The sequence below is a fragment of the Rattus rattus genome, chromosome 4 (genome assembly GCF_011064425.1).
Source record: "Rattus rattus isolate New Zealand chromosome 4, Rrattus_CSIRO_v1, whole genome shotgun sequence".
NCBI lineage: Eukaryota > Metazoa > Chordata > Mammalia > Rodentia > Muridae > Rattus > Rattus rattus.
In genome coordinates this window covers 137,083,448-137,100,803 of record NC_046157.1, presented here as the reverse complement: position 1 = coordinate 137,100,803, position 17,356 = coordinate 137,083,448, and the positions used below count along the sequence as shown (strand labels likewise).

At 45.3% G+C, this 17,356-nt stretch overlaps 1 protein-coding gene across 13 annotated transcripts in view; it reads left to right on the top strand.

Moving 5' to 3' along the window:
• The first annotated feature begins 405 nt into the window (after nucleotides 1–405).
• Ino80d (INO80 complex subunit D) overlaps nucleotides 406–17,356 on the top strand; it is a 57,491-nt gene continuing 40,540 nt past the window's right edge. For 2 of the 13 annotated variants that reach the window (XM_032901209.1, XM_032901199.1), the window contains exons 1-2: nucleotides 424–505; nucleotides 9,209–9,312. The gene's annotated coding sequence lies outside the window, so the exon portion shown is untranslated. Of the gene's footprint in view, nucleotides 506–797; nucleotides 901–978; nucleotides 1,161–1,212; nucleotides 1,282–1,309; nucleotides 1,776–9,208; nucleotides 9,313–12,177; nucleotides 13,652–17,356 lie in introns of those variants that run through there. The other 11 variants (XM_032901210.1, XM_032901206.1, XM_032901212.1 and 8 more) reach the window with 9 other exon arrangements.

Sequence of the window (17,356 nt, the reverse complement as noted above, 5' to 3'; positions counted from 1 at the left end):
GCTGTGTGGTGTTATGTCCTCGCAGCGCCTGTAGTAGTGCTGTAGGAGGCTGCTGCCTCTTCTAGTGCAGGCGGGCAGCCCTGCCTTCTTGGCTGGAGAGTATATTCAGGGATTTCCCCTTAATGATCACCGACCCTGGGAGCACTTTTTAGTTTCCAAAATAAAAATATGATCCTCACCCCGCTTGTTAGACAGGGAAAGACTCTTGCTGAAGCCCAGGGAGGGAGCAGTATCAGCCGAGCTTCCTAGTTCACTGCCAGCACCTCTCTGATCTGTCAGCCTAGCCGAGGGAGAGGGGGGGGGGGGAAGGAGGAAAAAAATAAAAAAAAAAAAAAAAAAAAAAAGCAGCTGAAAGGTAAGCAGAGGCGGCCCCAGGCCCGGCCCACATCCCCGGGCTCCCGTAGGGCGGCGGGCTGGGCCGCGCAGGCAGGGCGGGCGGCGAGCGCGCTTACGTGAGGCCGGGGATTCGCCGGCCCACGCCAGGCCGCGGGCGGAGAATGAAAGGGTGAGTGGGGCCGGCGCTGGGGTGGCCGGGAATGGGGCACCGGGGGCCTTGGGGACGCCCGCGGGCAGCGACGGCGGGGGTTCCGGCGGCGGACTGAGCGCCGGGAGCAGTGCGGCCTGCGCGGGCCGGGCCCCGGGAGTGCTGCGGAAGGGGGGCGCCTTAGGCCTCGGGCCCCGCGGCGGCCGCGCCCTGCCCCCGCGCCACAGGCCTCCCGCGCCCCTGGGGTCCCCCGGGGCCTCGGGGCGGGCTGGCGGGCTGCATCCTGCGCTGGCCCCAGGCTCTCCCGCGGGACGGAAGGCCGGGCAGCGGGGACCGGGGCGGCGGGGCCTTGGAGTAGGGACTGTACGGCAGTACCCCGTCCCCGGGCATCGCGCTGACGGGGCCCCCGGATTCCGGTAACTGTTGGGTTTATTTATCCCCGCTCCGCGGCGCTTCGGGCGGCCTGGCCGGGGCGGGGCGGGCGGCCTGGCAGGCGTGGGGTGGAGGGGCGGCGAGGAGTCAGGTGCAGCCGCGGCCCGGAAAGTTTCCTTTTAGGCCCGAATTGGGGGCTGCCTTCTCTCTGGGGAGCCCCGGTCCTAGCGCCCGGGACCCCCGAGGGCGTGGGGGAGAGCACTCGGCTGGCTCGAAACTCTTTGCCAGTTCCTGTCCGTTCAAGGTACTCCGCCCCTGCACCCCTCGCCCGCGCCCCACCCCACTCCCCGCGGTCCCCGACGGGGTTGCCAACTCCAGCCCATTCCCCAAGAGCTCCGGGGCCCGGGGAGAAGCCTTCTCTTCCGGTTTGGAAAAGTTTTCAAGGGATTTTTTTCTTAGCTTTATTAGCGACTGGGCGTTCGGGGGCGGGAAAGGCTGGAGGTAAATTCAGGTGCTGTTTCTATTGCAAAGTCTGTGTCCATCGGCCTCCCCTCCTTTTTTTCTCTTTTAAAAACCCGGTACCCCACCAAAGAGCCGTGGGGGGTGCTACTTGTGCATTTATTACCCCCACCTTTTCTCCCGGACTCCTTTGGGTCCCCAGTCCACCTCTCTGGACAGCTCCGGCAGGAAGGTAGGAAGTAGAGAGCAGAGAGCAAACTGTCAGGGAGAGGGGCAGGACCAGGCAGGCTTCTGGAGCAGTCCCCTGCCCTCAGTTGTAGGACTTTACCCCTCTTAGTTGGTCACTTGTCCGGTTAAAACCGACTCAGAAACTGAAGCCATGGGGGAGACCACGGCTGACAGACGGTGCAGAGCGTTCAAAATTGGGAGGAAGGAACTGGAGGGCTGGGCGGCTTGTGAAGTAAGGTCTACCTGCAGTTTAAGGAGCAATGACTGATTTGTTCTGATACTATTTGGATTTATGTGGTGTCCTTAGGTGTAACTCTAGAATAGAAACCATGGCGTTTTATGGAAACTTAAAGTTATATTGCTACAGCTGGGGGGCTCTGTGGAGGAGCCCTGTGAACTAAACATAGTTTGGCTTTGGCCTACCCTGTAAACGAACTCAATTTTTGGTTCTGTTTTGGTGCCATCAGCCCTGAAACTTTTTTTCTCTTCTTTTTCTTTCGTGTAGTAAACTTAAGTTTCCAAATCAAGGATTTCTTTCTTTTCGAGGATAGGCTGTTTTTCAAGGCTACAACTGACCACCTGGGTGTTGTTTTATGTTGAAATTGCAATGTACCTGGCCCCTCCACTCCCAGCCTAGTGTGGGCATGTGTGGAGAGTTCATTTGACTTCTTTTATTAGTTCTTATTTTAACTCCACACTTCTCTCAGAGCTTGGGGCTGTGTGTGTGTTTGTGTGTCTGTGTGTGTGTGCGCGCGCGCATGCATGCATGCATGCATGCACACGCTGGTGCTCATGTGCCTTGCTTAGCTGCAGGTTGGAGGTGTGGTTGGCAGAGGTGGTCCAGTCTACAGGGCAGTTAGTGAAAAGCTGCTTGTCAGTTGCAGAGCAACCGGGTAATCCGTGACTTGGTCGGCACTGGCTTCTGTCAGGCATCACACTGAGGCTCCTTACACGGTTCTTACCAAGAATCCCTTGCTTTTTGTCTGGCTAAAATAGAGCTCTGTTTTTAGATATCCAGTCGTTTAGAATTGTTCCTAAGAATGTCTTGATATTTGAAGATGGTATGGATTTGGTATCAAAATGCAAATTACTTGTAATGGTTGTTTTATCATTATTGATTTATTGAAATTGCTTATTGACTAGGGTGTTTTCATGTATGTGTGTAGCAAAAACCATTATTTCTGTTATCACTGTCCCTTATTTCTTAGAGCAAACTGCATAGAAAAATCATTCTAAGTCCCCTTTCCCAGCATATTTTAAAAGTTGAAAGAAATCTTGATATTTTGTAATATGTTTAATGCTTATCATCAGCTTCATTTTCTTGGAGTTTCAAAAATTGTATATGTAAAAGTACTGAAAGCTTTATGATTTTTCCCCCCATCCTGTCCCAAAATGTTTAATTCTGTGCTGTAATACATTTGGGGGCTATTTTATTCTTGAAGAAATGGTAGATTTGATATTTTAAAATTTAATTTCAAATTAATAAGAGACTTTATGAGAACATACAGAATTAGTTTTAAATTGAAAGAGAATGTCTTTTCCACTATGAGTTGTTTTGTTTTAAAAGTAGATGTTTAGCCTGGCAGAGGTGGCACACATCTTTAATCCCAGCACTCAGGAGGCAGAGGCAGAGGCAGAAGCAGAAGAAGGTGGATCTCAGAGTTCAAGGCCAGCCTGGTCTACAGAGAGACTTATAAGACAGCTAGGACTCCAAAGAAATCCTGTCTCAGGAAAAGAAAAAGTAGATGTTCATTTATATGTCTGAAATAATCAGCTTATTTCTGAAAGATTTTGTAAAGAAATTTGTGTATCCTATCTCTGCTGTTCTTTTTCCAGAAAGTTATATTGCTGTTATTTAAATTTTTATTTGTATGTGATTGTGTGTGAGTGTGTGTGAGAGAGTGTGAGTGTGTGTGAGAGTGTATGTGTGTGTATGTGTGTGGGGGTGGGTGTATGTGTGTGTATGTGTAGGTGTGTGTGTGTAGGTGTGAGTGTATGTGTGTATGTATGGGTGTGTGTGTATGTATGGGTGTGTGTGTGTGTGTGTGTGTGTGTGTGTGTTTGAGTGTGTGTGTGGTGTTTTTGCCCGAAGGTGTGTACGTCTGTGCACCTTGTGGGTGTTATGCCTGAGAAGGCCAGAAGAGGTGTCAGATCCTCTGGAACTGGAGTTCCAGATACTTTGAACAGACACAATGGTGCTGAGACCAAACCCTGGGCCCTTTGATGAGCAGCAAATGCTCTTGATTGCTGAGTCCTCTGTGTGGTCCTATTGCTGCTAATTTGAAAGGATTGAAAATTTTAGTTTAGATAAACTTAAATAATTTGAAGTCTTAGCACTTCAACAAATTCATCCTTCCCTAAGATCTTCTAGGCTCAGCTGAGTTTCTAGGTCTGCAACAGGGTTTTGGATACCGGAAAACCTGGCCATCTGCATCTGAAGACAGCTTCTTCCCACACCTGGTAACTTGTGAAGCAGTAGGTGAGACTGACTGGGGGCAGCACTGGATGGAATCTAGGGTGAATACAGCTCTGTTCTCAAAGCGCAGCCACTTCCACTGCATCATCAGCTGTGGCTGTATCCAGAGGCCTCTGGGTAAAGGCTGACTTTAGACAGTACGCCTGGCCATTTGAGAATCAGGAGAAACAAGTTAAAATGTTAGGCCTCCTGCTTTTCTGTCCTTGATTCAAGGTGACAGACTGCTTGGTAATTGTTTTGCACATATGTGATTATCTATCTATCTATCTATCTATCTATCTATCTATCTATCTAGTTAGATAGTTAAGAGGAAGGGTCTGTTTTGGAGGCAGGGTCTCACAGCCTGGAAGTCCTTTGGTTAGGCTAGCCTTTGATTTACAGTGATCTCCCCACTCGTGCCTTCTGAGTGCTGGCCTTATGGATAGGTACTACAATTCTCAGTTGTGAGTTTTACTCTGAAACCGAATTCTTAGCCAGGGGTGCAGTGGATGCCTGTAGGCAAGGGTTAGAGAAGTGAGAGCAGAGGATCTCAAATCTAAGGCCAGCCTGGCTATCTAATAGCATGACCCTGCTACTCCCCGCCCCCAGTCCCGCTCAGGAAAACCCACAACTCTCGGTGAACTCTTGCTGTCATGTACACGGTTGGATCGGGCTTTGGGTTGGGCTCTGATTCCCTTTCCTCTGTATCTTTGGTTTCTTTGTCAGGAAACAAAAATAAAATTCTTTGCTATAGGATTAGTGATTTTTCTATCCTATGTTCTATAGTAACACCATCTAAGTAACACCTTGTTTGTTTGTTGTTTTTCTTACTAAAATACATATTCCTAGTGTGTTTGGGGAATTGACCTATCCATCCCACCCAGGGTGATAGCATTTTAGTGCCTTTCTATTTTTATCTGAGTATGTGTGCAGCACAAACAGAAGCTTGGAAACTGAGGAAGGGATGACTTGTGGGCTTTCAGATGGTTAACGTTTGGGCTTTAGAATTAAATTGGTCTTTAATCTTAGTGATATGACTGACACCTTAGAATTAAAATCAGTCTTTTAAAGATGTTACTGTATTTTATTTACGTGGATGTGTGTGTCTGTGTATGCCACAGCATATATGTAAGGGGTCAGAGGACAACTGGTGGGAGTCAAGTTTTCTAATTTCGCCAGATGGGTCCCAGGAACTGAACTCAGGTTGTCAGAATTGACAGAAAGCACCTTTATCCACGGAACCATTTGGCAGCCCCTAAAACTTACTTTACCTTTCAAAAGAAAAATAAATCTTAAAAGATTTTCTTTTGCTTAGTGTGGTGGCACATGCCTTTAGTCCCAGCACTCAAGAAGCAGAGGCAGGAGGATCTTGGTGAATTTCAAGCCAGCCTGGTCTACTATATAGTGAGTTCCAGAGCTTAATAGGGAGAGCTTATCTAAAATAGTAATACTAATATTTATGATTTACATTTATAGATAATTTATACATTTTTTTTTTATCATTATTTTAAGAGACAGGCTGGAGAGATGGCTCAGCAGTTCCGAGCATTTGTTGCTCTTTTAGGTAACTAGAATTTGGTTCCCAGCACCACAGTGGTGGCTCATAAGCTGCCTGAGACTTTAGCTCCAGATGATCTGATAGCCTCCGGACTGGAGCAGCAGCACGCACACATTCATACACCCACACATAGATACAGTCTTGTCCACACAATAAAAATAAAAAAGTAAGGCACTGGAGAGATGGCTAACAGTGTGAGCTGCTCTCCTAGAAGACCCAAGTTCTGTTCCCAGCTCCTGCATGACTGCAACTCTAGACCCTGAGGACCAGACACTACCTTCAAGTGCACATACCCACACATACTCTCATGATTTGAAATAAAAAGCTATTGATTTTATTAATCTTAGCTTCAAGTTAGGACTGGTGGCTCAAGTCTGTAGTCGGAGAACTTGGGAGGCTGCATCAGGAATACTGAGAGTTCAGGGTCAGCCCGAGCTGCAGAGTGAATTCAAGCCAGCCTGGGCCAGTGTGAGACTTGTCTCAAAGAAACAAATATTCTGTGTGCCAGTGAAGTGGGCGCCCGTCTTACCTGCCCTGTAGAATGACTGTGGAAATGAGGCTGTGCCCTTTCAGAATGGTGAGTTTGCTTTGTTCCTTTAATTTTCTGTTTCCTTTTTTGGTGGCACCAAGTTTTGAACCCAGGACCTTGTGAGTGCTTTGAATTTGACATCCTCTGTGTCTGTGCCCCTTAAGAATAGGGTTAATTTTGTGGCTTTGAAGGCCTGGGTAGCTTGTGGCCATGGTAGGCAGACTCTGAAGTGGCCTGAGAAGATGACAGGAGTCATTGAGGAGGTGTTCGTTCACTCCTCTAGCAGGTCAGCTGCCTTTGTTCCTAGCCTGACCATACACACACACACACACACACACACACACACACACACACACACACACACACACACACACACACACACACAGCTTTACTTGTTTTGGTTTAAAAACAGAGTCTGTAGCAGCAACTATGACTGAGTGGAGATTTTAGGTCTGTAATGTTACTTTTGGGTCACAGGTACAGGTTATTGAACCCAGGGCTTCTAGCTGTATGTCTAGGTAGTCCCCCTCCCTCTGCCCTTCCCCATCTCCACCCTAGTTTGGTGGAGGAGAAAACTGAGCATATTTTACTGCCTGGAATGATAAGAAGTGGGTTAACCTGGAGGTTTCTTTGCTCTGGCTGGGAGGCCTTTCTTCAAGGGCTTTCTTTGCTCGGGTCTTTCTGCCCTAAGCTAATGGGAGGAGTTAGGTATTTCAGGAGGTGGGACCTGCAACTATGAAGAAGTGCCTAGGGACAATAAATAGAGTGTTCTGTGTTGCAGATTGTGGTTCTGTGTGGCCTTGGAGCGAGGGAATGTGGGATAGTGCAGACTTGTTTCTCTGCTGGTAAGGAATTTGGGTCTCTGTGAATCTTGAAAGTGACCTGGAAAGTCTTTGGCCAAATACATTTACTTAAAATAGAGTGGGTCAAGAGTCGTAGTTGTACAGAGTAGGTGGAGAAAAGGAGGGTGAGACTGGATGGCCAGTGAGGCATCCCAGAACACATGGAAGAGGGTTGGAGCTGAGGTGGCTGAGAACCCCACAGCAGAGGGTGGCAGAGGCTGTTTAGAGGGTCAGCTGGCCTCAGGTGGCTAAGTGGAGTGCAGCTGGGTGGGAGGTATGCTCTGAGGGCAGCCGAAACGGAAGGAAGAGGTAGATCTGACCGTAGTGAATCTCAGGAAATGAACATGGATTTGTGTACGTGACAGTCTGTACATTGGTTTGGAATCTGGATACAAATGAAAAGTAAGATAAAAGTAAGATAACTCCCTAGAAATACCTTGTGTGACTCAGACCTTTGTGTGTGTAACTTAGTGATTTTATAGATGAAACAGATAGATCATAAAATAACTTGGTCTTGAATGCTTATTTAGAACTTTCAACTAGCTGCTGACTTGAAAATATTTTGTGAGAAATTTTATAGTCTGAAAACTTGGAAAGTCTTGGAAGTAGGGCTTGATTTCAATTTTTAATTTCTTTGTGTGTGTGTTGAGAGAGGGTTCATATAGCTGGATGGTCTTGAACTTGTAGTCAGCATCCCACCCAGCTTCTGGTTTTTGTTTTTTGTTTTTTTGGTTTTTTTTTTTGTTTGTTTGTTTTGTTTCCTTTTCCTTTTGTTGAGATAGTATCTTACACTAGTTCTAGCTGGCCTAAGTGAGTTCGCAGACTCGAATTCACAGCAATTCTCCTGCCTCAACCTCCCTGGTGTTGAGAATAGTATAGGAGTAATGAGCCACCACACCTGTGAGGTCTGCTTTTTTTTTTTTTTTAAACTCAGTAACTTGTAGAAACTTGTTTGCCTTGGAGCGCTTAGAAGAGCAAAGTTTGCTGAAGCCTGCCTGTGGTCCACTTCTGCCCCACCTTAGACCTTTCTTTCATCATGTGCCGCTATAAAGTGAAATGAAAAGAAGCTTGGCCAGCGTTGCAGTCTGAGTGTGGAGGCAGCATTGCAGTCTGAGTGTGGAGGCCAGCGTTGTAGTCTGAGTGTGGAGGTAGCATTGCAGTCTGAGTGTGGAGGCAGCATTGCAGTCTGAGTGTGGAGGCAGCATTGCAGTCTGAGTGTGGAGGCAGCATTGCAGTCTGAGTGTGGAGGCAGCATTGCAGTCTGAGTGTGGAGGCAGCATTGCAGTCTGAGTGTGGAGGCAAGGGCTGGGAGGCCAGGACAAAAGAAAGTGGTCCAGAATGTCAGATGCTCCAGAGAACTCACGTAGGAAGAGTGGATGGATTCAGTAACTGAAGAAGCTTTGGTTTCAGAGTCTTAGAACAAGAGAATCTGAGTTTAGCCACAGCTTAATTTTTCTCCTTAGTGGTCTTGCAGTGTACGATTTCTGCAATAATTGTGACCTGGGCAGGGGTTCAGGAAGCATTTGTTGTAAAGAATTATTAACTGCAGCTGATGACTTCTAACCAAATCAGTCTGCGAATGTGTTTGTCTGTGTGTGTGTGTGTGTGTGTGTGTGTGTACAAGCACACATGCATAGGAATTACTGGAGAGTCTAATCTAGACCGTGTGTGCTAGTGAAGAAGCGATGCCCCTGAAACCAAACATTGTTCCAATAGGGTTTTGTTTGTTTGTTTGTTTTGTTTTTGCTTTTTGAGACAGGGCCTCATTATGTAGCCCTGGCTGTCCTGGAACTTACCATGTAGTCAGACCGGCCTCCCATTCACAAATGCACCTGCTTCTGCTTCTCAAATGCTGGGGTTAAAAGGCGTGTGTCACCAAGCCTGGCTTCTGCTAGTCTTTTCTCTCAGAAGGAAATCAATACCTTAGTGCTCTTTACAAAGCTAGACATTTTTTGGATGTAGATTTTAAATGTGGAGCACAGGAGAAACTTGTCAGAGTGTTCTGTAACTTCAGCCCCAAGGAGGTTGGAGGGTGGGCATTAGTGGAGAATTACACCCGACCATTAGGAAACCGCCAGCAGCTGGGAGAGGGCAGCCCTGTAGATTGGAGATGAAAATGATAATACTAATAAACTATTGCTTACTGCTTCTAATAGTAGCTAATGTTAAGTGTTAATTTAACTATGTGCTGGACACCGTGCTAAATACGTGTTCTTGAACTACCTAATTTAATTCAGCTAAGCAACTCAGTGAGGTACATACAGTTATCTTCCCTTTACAGATGAGAAAATTGACCAGATTTGAGCCCCATCCCTGATTCCTCCCAGAGGCAATGAGTGATCTCTCCGCTGCATAAACTACCCTTAATCCTTTCAAATAAACCAGGTAAGGGCACTTAATTTAAATTCATATTGGGCGTTTATTTGTACACCTGCCTTTTGAGAGTCTTGGGGACATAACAGGTATTTGATAAGCATTTATTTTTAATTATTTTGGCATGTGTTTAATTATGACTTTTATTTTTGGGAGATAGGTTTCTCTTTTAGTCTTAGCTGTTGATATATTTTCATCTGCAGTCAAGCTTTATTACATTTTATATTAATGTAGGGTGTTGTGGTTATGAATTAGTATAGTCTATTTAGCTACTTTGCTTTTTTCTTGATCAAATCACACTCAAATTCACTTTAGAAAGACCAAGTAAAAGAAAACCTGATAGCTTAAAGTCTATAAGTGGAGACTGTAATTTTAGCAGTGGTCACTCTTGGATAATATTGTTGCCGTCTGCATAGAGTTTGTTAGAAAACAGATATCCCAGGAGTTTACATTCATTCTGAGTTAGAATAGCTGTGCATCGTTAGGTCTGTGTTTTAAAGGTGGTAGAATATAAAATTACAGTGGCGGTCCGAGATGCTGGGGAGTGATGTGAACACTGAAGCAGGTGTGCTAAAAGAACAGTAGTGACAGGGAGAAGCTCCACATGGAGGGGACACAGTGGTCCAAAAAGAAGAGTGCTCAGATCTTGGTTAGTGTTTTGTGCTGCTTTCCCTAAAAGGTTGTCTTCTTCCTTGTGGCCAGTGCCTCTTTCCTCCATGTTGCCAAGAAAGAAACTAACAGTGAGTTATTTTACAATTAATTTTAGACTATAGCTTCAAGGAGGACTTTTATGTTGTTTTGAGACGTCCTACATATAGCCCTGGCTGGCCAGGAACCCAGCTGTGTAGACTTTGAACTTGGTTGACCTTTGAACTTGAGACCCTCCTGCCTCTCTCTCCCGAGTGCTGGGATCAAAAGTGTGTACTACCATGTCTGCCCCTGTCCCCAGCCTTTTTAGGAAGTTTATTTTTGTCTTGTATTAAACAGTAGAGCTTAGTTTTAGCCTTTTGCCATCATGGATTAGAAAATCTAATAGCATTTATGTCCCCACAACCCCCAACCCTCGTGTGATGCTGGATTTGAACTCAGGGCTCTGAATAACTCAAGCAAACCAATGTATAACCCCAATCCTTCAAAAAGTTTGAGGCTTCCAGTTTACATAGCTTTCTCTTGGTATTTGACTATGGCTGTAGGAAGTCATGCAGACTTTGTGAAGTACCAGTGTTTTTAAGAACTATTTAAGGCTCAGGAGTATAGGTCTAGCATAGATGAGGACCTGGACTCAAACCTCAGACACCAAAGAGGGGCTATTTAATGATTACAGCACATGTTACATACACACTTTGAGTAGACAGCATGGAATTGAGAGCCACTGCTGAAGACGTGACCAGCAGGTAGGAGCAGTAGGAGTATTCTTGCAGAGGAGCGAGTTTGGCTGTCAATATGACGTTGGGTGGCTTACACCTGCCCATAACTCTAGCTACAGCAGCTCCACAGACACCCGTACTCACACGTGAAGCATAATTAAAGGGCACCACATAGAAGAGAATGGGAAGACCTGGTCAATTATTCTGTGCAGATGAAGCTGTCTGTTCTGGGTCTTGGTGAGCACAGAGTTGTAACAGCCCACCCCGAGTATGTAGTTCTTTTGAACATATCTCATGATGGGTTAATAATCCTCTAAAGGAAGAAGGTATGCTTCTTACTGTTATAGCCACTGTAGCTACTGGAGAAGTGATCTTTTCATGAGAGCTTAGGAAATCAGTTCTTGACATTGAGTCTAAAAGCATGAGAATTTCTTTAGTAACATGTTGATTAAATATAAAATTAGAAAACAGGATCTCAAGCCTGGCCAGATAGCTAAGAGGGAGAAGGCATTTGCTGCTAAGCCTGATAAACTGAGCTTCATACCCAGACCCCACATAGAGGTCAGAAGAAGAGAACTGACATACAAGGAGTCAGACACACACACACACACACACACACACAGACAAAGACACAGAAAGACAGAGACAGAGAGACAGGCATGATGTCACACACTGAGGTCCCAGCACTTGAGAAGTAGACAGAGGAAGATCAGAAGTTCAAGATCATCCTTGATTACATAGAGACTTCCAGGCAATATTGGGCTGTGATCTTCTCTTAAAAAGTAAAGCAAAACAAAGCAAGAAAATTTTAGAAAATAGATATTTATTATAAAAGTAATTATATTGTAAACAAATTACATGATAAACATTTTATTATTTTGATTGTTATTATGGGGTATTGAAATACTTTTTTAAGGTATATTTGTTTGTGTGTGTGGTCCTGGGGATTGATTGAATTCAGGCTTGGCAGCAGCAAGTACTTTACCTTCTGAGCCAACTCACTGTTCTCATTAAAGTGTATTTTACTACACAGAATATTTTTATTAAGTGGAACTTTGCTGTGTATACTAGGGTGACCTCAAACTCCTAGAGATTTACCTGCCTCTGTCTCTCAAGTGTCAGGATTAAAAAAGCATGAGCTACTGCACCCAGCCTTCCATACAGAATTTTTGTTTGTTGATTTATTTATTTATTTATTTTTTTGAGATAGGGCTCACTAACCGTAACTGGCCTAGAACTTGTTATGTACATCAGGCAGTACTCAGAACTCATACAGGTTGTATATCTCTGGATTAAGCATTTGCCTATACAGAATTTTCTAAAGTTATTTAGAAATAACTTTGACCATGGTAGTACCACCTAAATCTATGTTCCCCTCCTCTAAAGCAACTGAAGAAACAAAAGGAACTCAGTGTATACTGACTGCACAGCATCACAGCCAGGCAGTGTGGATGAGTGGTCTCAAGTGTAGTGACCTCGAGAGAATGTCCGCATAACCACCTCCTTCAGCACAGTAAGGGGAGTGGCTCTCCACTGGTACAGCCTGAAGACAGAGCCAGCAGACCCATGCTTGGAATGGCTGAGTGGTCTGTGTGGTGGGCTTTCAGGCTGGTGGAGAAGGTGGAGCTTAGTTGTAAACTGGAGCTCTTCCATTTTGTAAGACGGAATGGAGGAGAAACGGGTAGCAAGGAGTTGACAGTTGATTATTTCTGTCAACTGAAGAAAAATAAAGCCTAACTTTCCTTTCCCCTGCCTCTGTCATGTGGGTGCTGTGGAACTAGCTAGCTAGCCTCAAGGGAAGAGTGTTTGTGATGAACACTTCCAGAAACAGCAGAAAGGTGGAAAGTGTTTCAGTAGCTCTCTGTGGTAGGAGGTGGAGGTGAGATGTTGCTCTTCCGAAAATGGAGAAAAGATGGGATAAAAAAGCTCAAGAACTAATATTAAGACAAAAGGCCTTAAAGATGGGCTGGTGTCTGAGAGGTCAAAATAAGAATCTCCCCGTTGTACAAATGAAAAATCACTTTTTTATTGTCCTTTCAAGATAGGGTCTCCATGTAGCCATGGCTTTCTTGGAACTCACTTTGTAAACCAGGCTGGTCACAAACTCATAGATATCTGCCTGCCTCTGCCTCTCAAAGTACTGGAACTAAAGCTTTGGATACCTGGATATCTGATTATGAAGGTCTCTTTCAAAGCAGTGGATGACGGGGACAAACAAAGAAAAATAGAGAGCCAAGTGTAGTGGCTCACCTGGTAATGCTAGCTCTTGAGAGGCTGAGGCAGGAGGATTACATGAGTGTGAAGCCACTACTCTGGCCTATACAGTTTAAGGTCGACTCAGATGGAGGATGATAGATGGTGACCTGAAGTAGAAACTTAAAGGTTTTTTAAAAGTCAGTTGTGTTGAATGGTGTTTTGCTGGGGCAAACATGTGAAAGAACATTGTGATGAAGTGGATGGAGGAAAAAGGCTAAGACAGACTCGTGAAGGAATTATGAAAAGATGTTCTGCTAAAACAAACATGTAAAAGGACATGTGATGGAAGATTCTTTGGTAACGACACATGGTGAGACAAAACCCATAAGGAACACCTGATGTTTGGAGGAAGAATAAATAGAACTCAAAGGACAGTGAGGACAGTGATGGAGGCTGAGCTTGGCTTGCTTACATAACTATACAATGCTTGTTGGTCTCATGTCTTCACTGATCTTCGCTTTGCTGAGAGAAGCACAGCTCAGAACTTCTCTTGACATCCCTCCTGGTCCCTCCTGCTGACTGCCCAGGCTGAGGCCTGTGACTCTGCTAGGTAGTGCCACCACCTGCTGATTCATGTTTGCTGTCCCAACTCTACCACACTGGACTGCTGGTGAATTTGTGAAGTATTGGCAAGTGGATTGAGCTGCTGCTGCTGACTTGTAAACCAAACTGCCGATAATTTCCAGACAACACGATGAGAATTGCTCCAAACAGCCATTTCTCAACAGGTCCACTTCCTTCATATCCTTTCTTTCCCACTACCTCTGGTGCATGGTGGACTAGAAGGGAGGGTAAAGCATTTAAGAACCATCATTAAAAGTAAGCTTTAAGGGCTGGGAGAGATGGCTCAGGGGTTAAGAACACTGACTGCTCTTCCAGAGGTTCTGAGTTCAATTCCCAGCAACCACATGGTGGCTCACAACCATCTGTAATGAGATCTGATGCCCTCTTCTGGTGTCTGAAGACAGCAGCAGTGTGCTCATATATAATAAATAAATAAATCTTTAAAAAAATAAGCTTTAAAAAAATTAAAGTTACAGGGACCCTAGAAACCTAGCTCATTAATACGTGAAGGTGTCAGCAGAACAAACAAGGTAGAAAAACTTCAAAAACAAAACAAAACAAAAAGGTTTTTTGAAGGCTGGAGATCTGACTCAGTAGTTCAGAGTACTTGTTGCCAGTACTCTGGTTCAGTTCCCAGCACCCACATAGTGTTTCATGGTCATAGTCACCTGTAACTTAAGTTTCATCAGATCTGACCCCTCCTCTGACCCCTGTGAGCATGCACATGTTGCACAAATACACATGCAGGTGAGACATTCATATACATAAATAGTAAATCTAAAAGAAGTTGTTTTTCTTGAGACAAGGTCTTGCTCTCCATGTAGCACAGACGGGCTTTGACTTTTGGCCATCCTGCTTCCCCTGGTGCTGGAAATACAGGTCTGAGCTACCACACCTGGCTAGGAAGGAAGTGGGGTGTGGTGGCTCAGGCCTGCTTATCTTCTCTTTGTGCTGTGTGCATGTAGGTGTACACAGCCATGTGTACACACTCACGTGAGTGAACGCGGGTGCATGCTCTGCTCTGGTGCATATGTGACCACAGGATTACTCTGGTGTAGGTCCTCACCTTCTGCCTAATTTGAGATAGGTCTCTTCTTTCTTTTGCTTGTTTTTTGTTTGCATTTTCTTTCCTGCTGCCCTTGATAGCCAGGATAGCTGACTTGAGAGTTTCAAGGACCCTTTCTGTCTCTGCCTCCCATCTCCTGTTAGGAGTGCTGTGACTACAGATGTTTGCCACTGCATGTGGGTTTTCGTGGATTCTGGGTTTCAAACTCAGGTCTTCAGATTTAGGTAGTAGGTGCTTCAGCCATCATCTTGACCATGTAAATGACTTTGCCAGAGCAGAACTTGCCAGAGCCTGCTCTTTCCCTCTGCAGTCTGACTTCCAGGGGTGGAGCTCATGTGCTTAGGTTTAGTGACTGGTGTGTTTACCCACGGAGCCATCCTGACAGCCCCAAGGGCAACGTTCTAAGAAAATGGTAGACTAGACTTGAACTAATTTGAGAAATTGGGTGATGGCTGAATGGCACAGAATGTGAGAATTCAGGTCATTTGTAGATTTGTTTTCAGATTCCTGTCTTAAGGACCCAGACCTTTAGGGCAAGTAGAATTTGTTTGTTTGTTTTGAGACAGTATCTCTTGTGTACCAAGCTAGTCTGTAACTGACTATGTAACCGAGAATGCTCTTGAACTTCAGATCCTCCCACTTCTGCTTGTGAGTGCTAGGAATACAGGTATGCACCAGCTGGGGGCGCACACACACACACACACACACACACACACACACACACACACACACACACACACACAGAGAGAGAGAGAGAGAGAGAGAGAGAGAGAGAGAGAGAGAGAGAGAGAGAGAGAGATACATACACTTTGCTAGGGATTGACTCCATAGCCTTCTTCTTGGACAACCATTCTCATTCCACTCTGGAGCAAGCTTGCTGGTTGTCTGTCTCTCTCCCTCCCTTCTCTGTCTGTCTGTCTGTTTGTCTGTCTGTCTGTCTGTCTCTCTCTTTCTTTCTTTCTGAGGTCTCTTGGTCCCCATCAGTGGGGCTCTGGATTTCTGAGGCCTAGAGGATACTGTGGCCCCAGCTTCCTATTGATGTGGCCCAGCCCTGACTCCGTGGAGCGTTCGAGCTTCCTGGGCTGCATCCATTCTAGAGGCAACAAAAGTTACTTTAGATCAGTTTGTCTGTCTTTCATCCTAATAAGGTGAAAGAGACAGCGCTTGTGTCTGCTCTACACTTGTGCATGACTAGGTCTGTCAGTGCATGTGTTTTACTGCTACACTAACAGTTTGGATTTGCTTTGTCTTTGTGAAGTCTGAGACCCTGACTCTGCAAATTAGGTTCATTTTATTGTTATAGTGTACGGTGCCTTATGATCTGCGTTTTATCTTCCTGTGTAGTGAATGTTCTTTCCCGAGGAGCGTATAGCATCTCTTGTTCTCTGGCAGATGGAAAGACAGTTCCTGCATGCCATACAGTTAATATTTGTGAATAACTTATCACATGTTAGCCATGCTCCTTAGCTCATCCCTGTGTTACCACTGGGCCCTCAGAACCTAGTGATGATACTGCTCCTGTTACCCTGTTTTGTGGATGAGAAATCTGAGATCCTGAGAGGTTAAATGTTCAAGACACAGTAAGTGCAGGTTTTGGACTCGAACATTGATTTGTTCTGGTGCAGTCATTTGTGTATTACCCTGTCATTCGTGTGAGGAATTTCTGTGTAGTCAGCTCCTCCTTCACTCTGCGCTTTCTTACTTCTTCTAGCTTGGGTTCTTGTAGAGCCAGGAACTAACTCCAGCCTTGCACATGCTGAGCATCTCCCACCCCGGGCCACACTGGCAACAACAGAGTTTGTTTCCTTTTTCTTTTAAGACAAGATCTCATGGCCTTGAACTTCTCCCGTGTCCTTATTCACTGTGCTGATTTTAGGCCTAGGTCTAAAAGTCTTACCATGCACATTTTTATGTAGTGCTGGGATTAAATCCTGGGTTTTGTGTGAACTCTGCCACCTGAGCTACATCTTCAGCCACACTCGAGTTCTTTTTTTTTCCTAGGTAGGGGATTTCTCCATGTAGTCCTAGCTAGCTGTCCTGGACTCACTTTATAGACCATGCTGGTCTCGAACTCACAGCCATCTGAATGTCTCTGCCTCCCAAGTACTAGGATTAAAGGCATGAGCATTATTTTTTTAAGATTTATTTATTTATTATATATAAGCACACTGGAGCTGTCTTCAGACACACCAGAAGAGGGCATCAGATCCCATTACAGATGGTTGTGAGCCACCATGTGGTTGCTGGGATTTGAACTCAGGACCTCTGGAAGAGCAGTCAGTGCTCTTAATCTCTCCAGCCCCATATTCATGTTTTTAAAGGAAGAGATAAAGCTGAAGTCCAAGCTGTCATCCACCATCTAGGTGACTTTGAAAGCGTTGATGAGACTTGGATCTCATGAATTACATTCAGCCCGTTGGTGTAGACTGCACTGTTATGTAAATGCTACATTTGGTCTTCCTGTGTGTCCTAGTATAGCAGATACTACGTCATTTCTCTTTTCCTTTTCTTAGGGAGTATTGGGTTAGAAGATCCAAACCATGCTTAGTCCTTGTGTTTGGCTGTTGAGGAACATTGAACTGATGGATGTAAATGTGGCCGACTAACTCGGACTTGTCTCAAGGAGTTCAGGTCTGCATGGGATGGTTTTGGCACACAGAATGTTAGAAAAGCAGTGGGAGTGCATTATTTTACGTGTGTGTGTGTGTGTGTGTGTGTGTTCTCACAAGAGTGCCATGGCGTGTGTGTGGACATCAGAGGATCACTTTTAGGAGCTGGTTCTCTCCTCCCACCCTGTGGATCC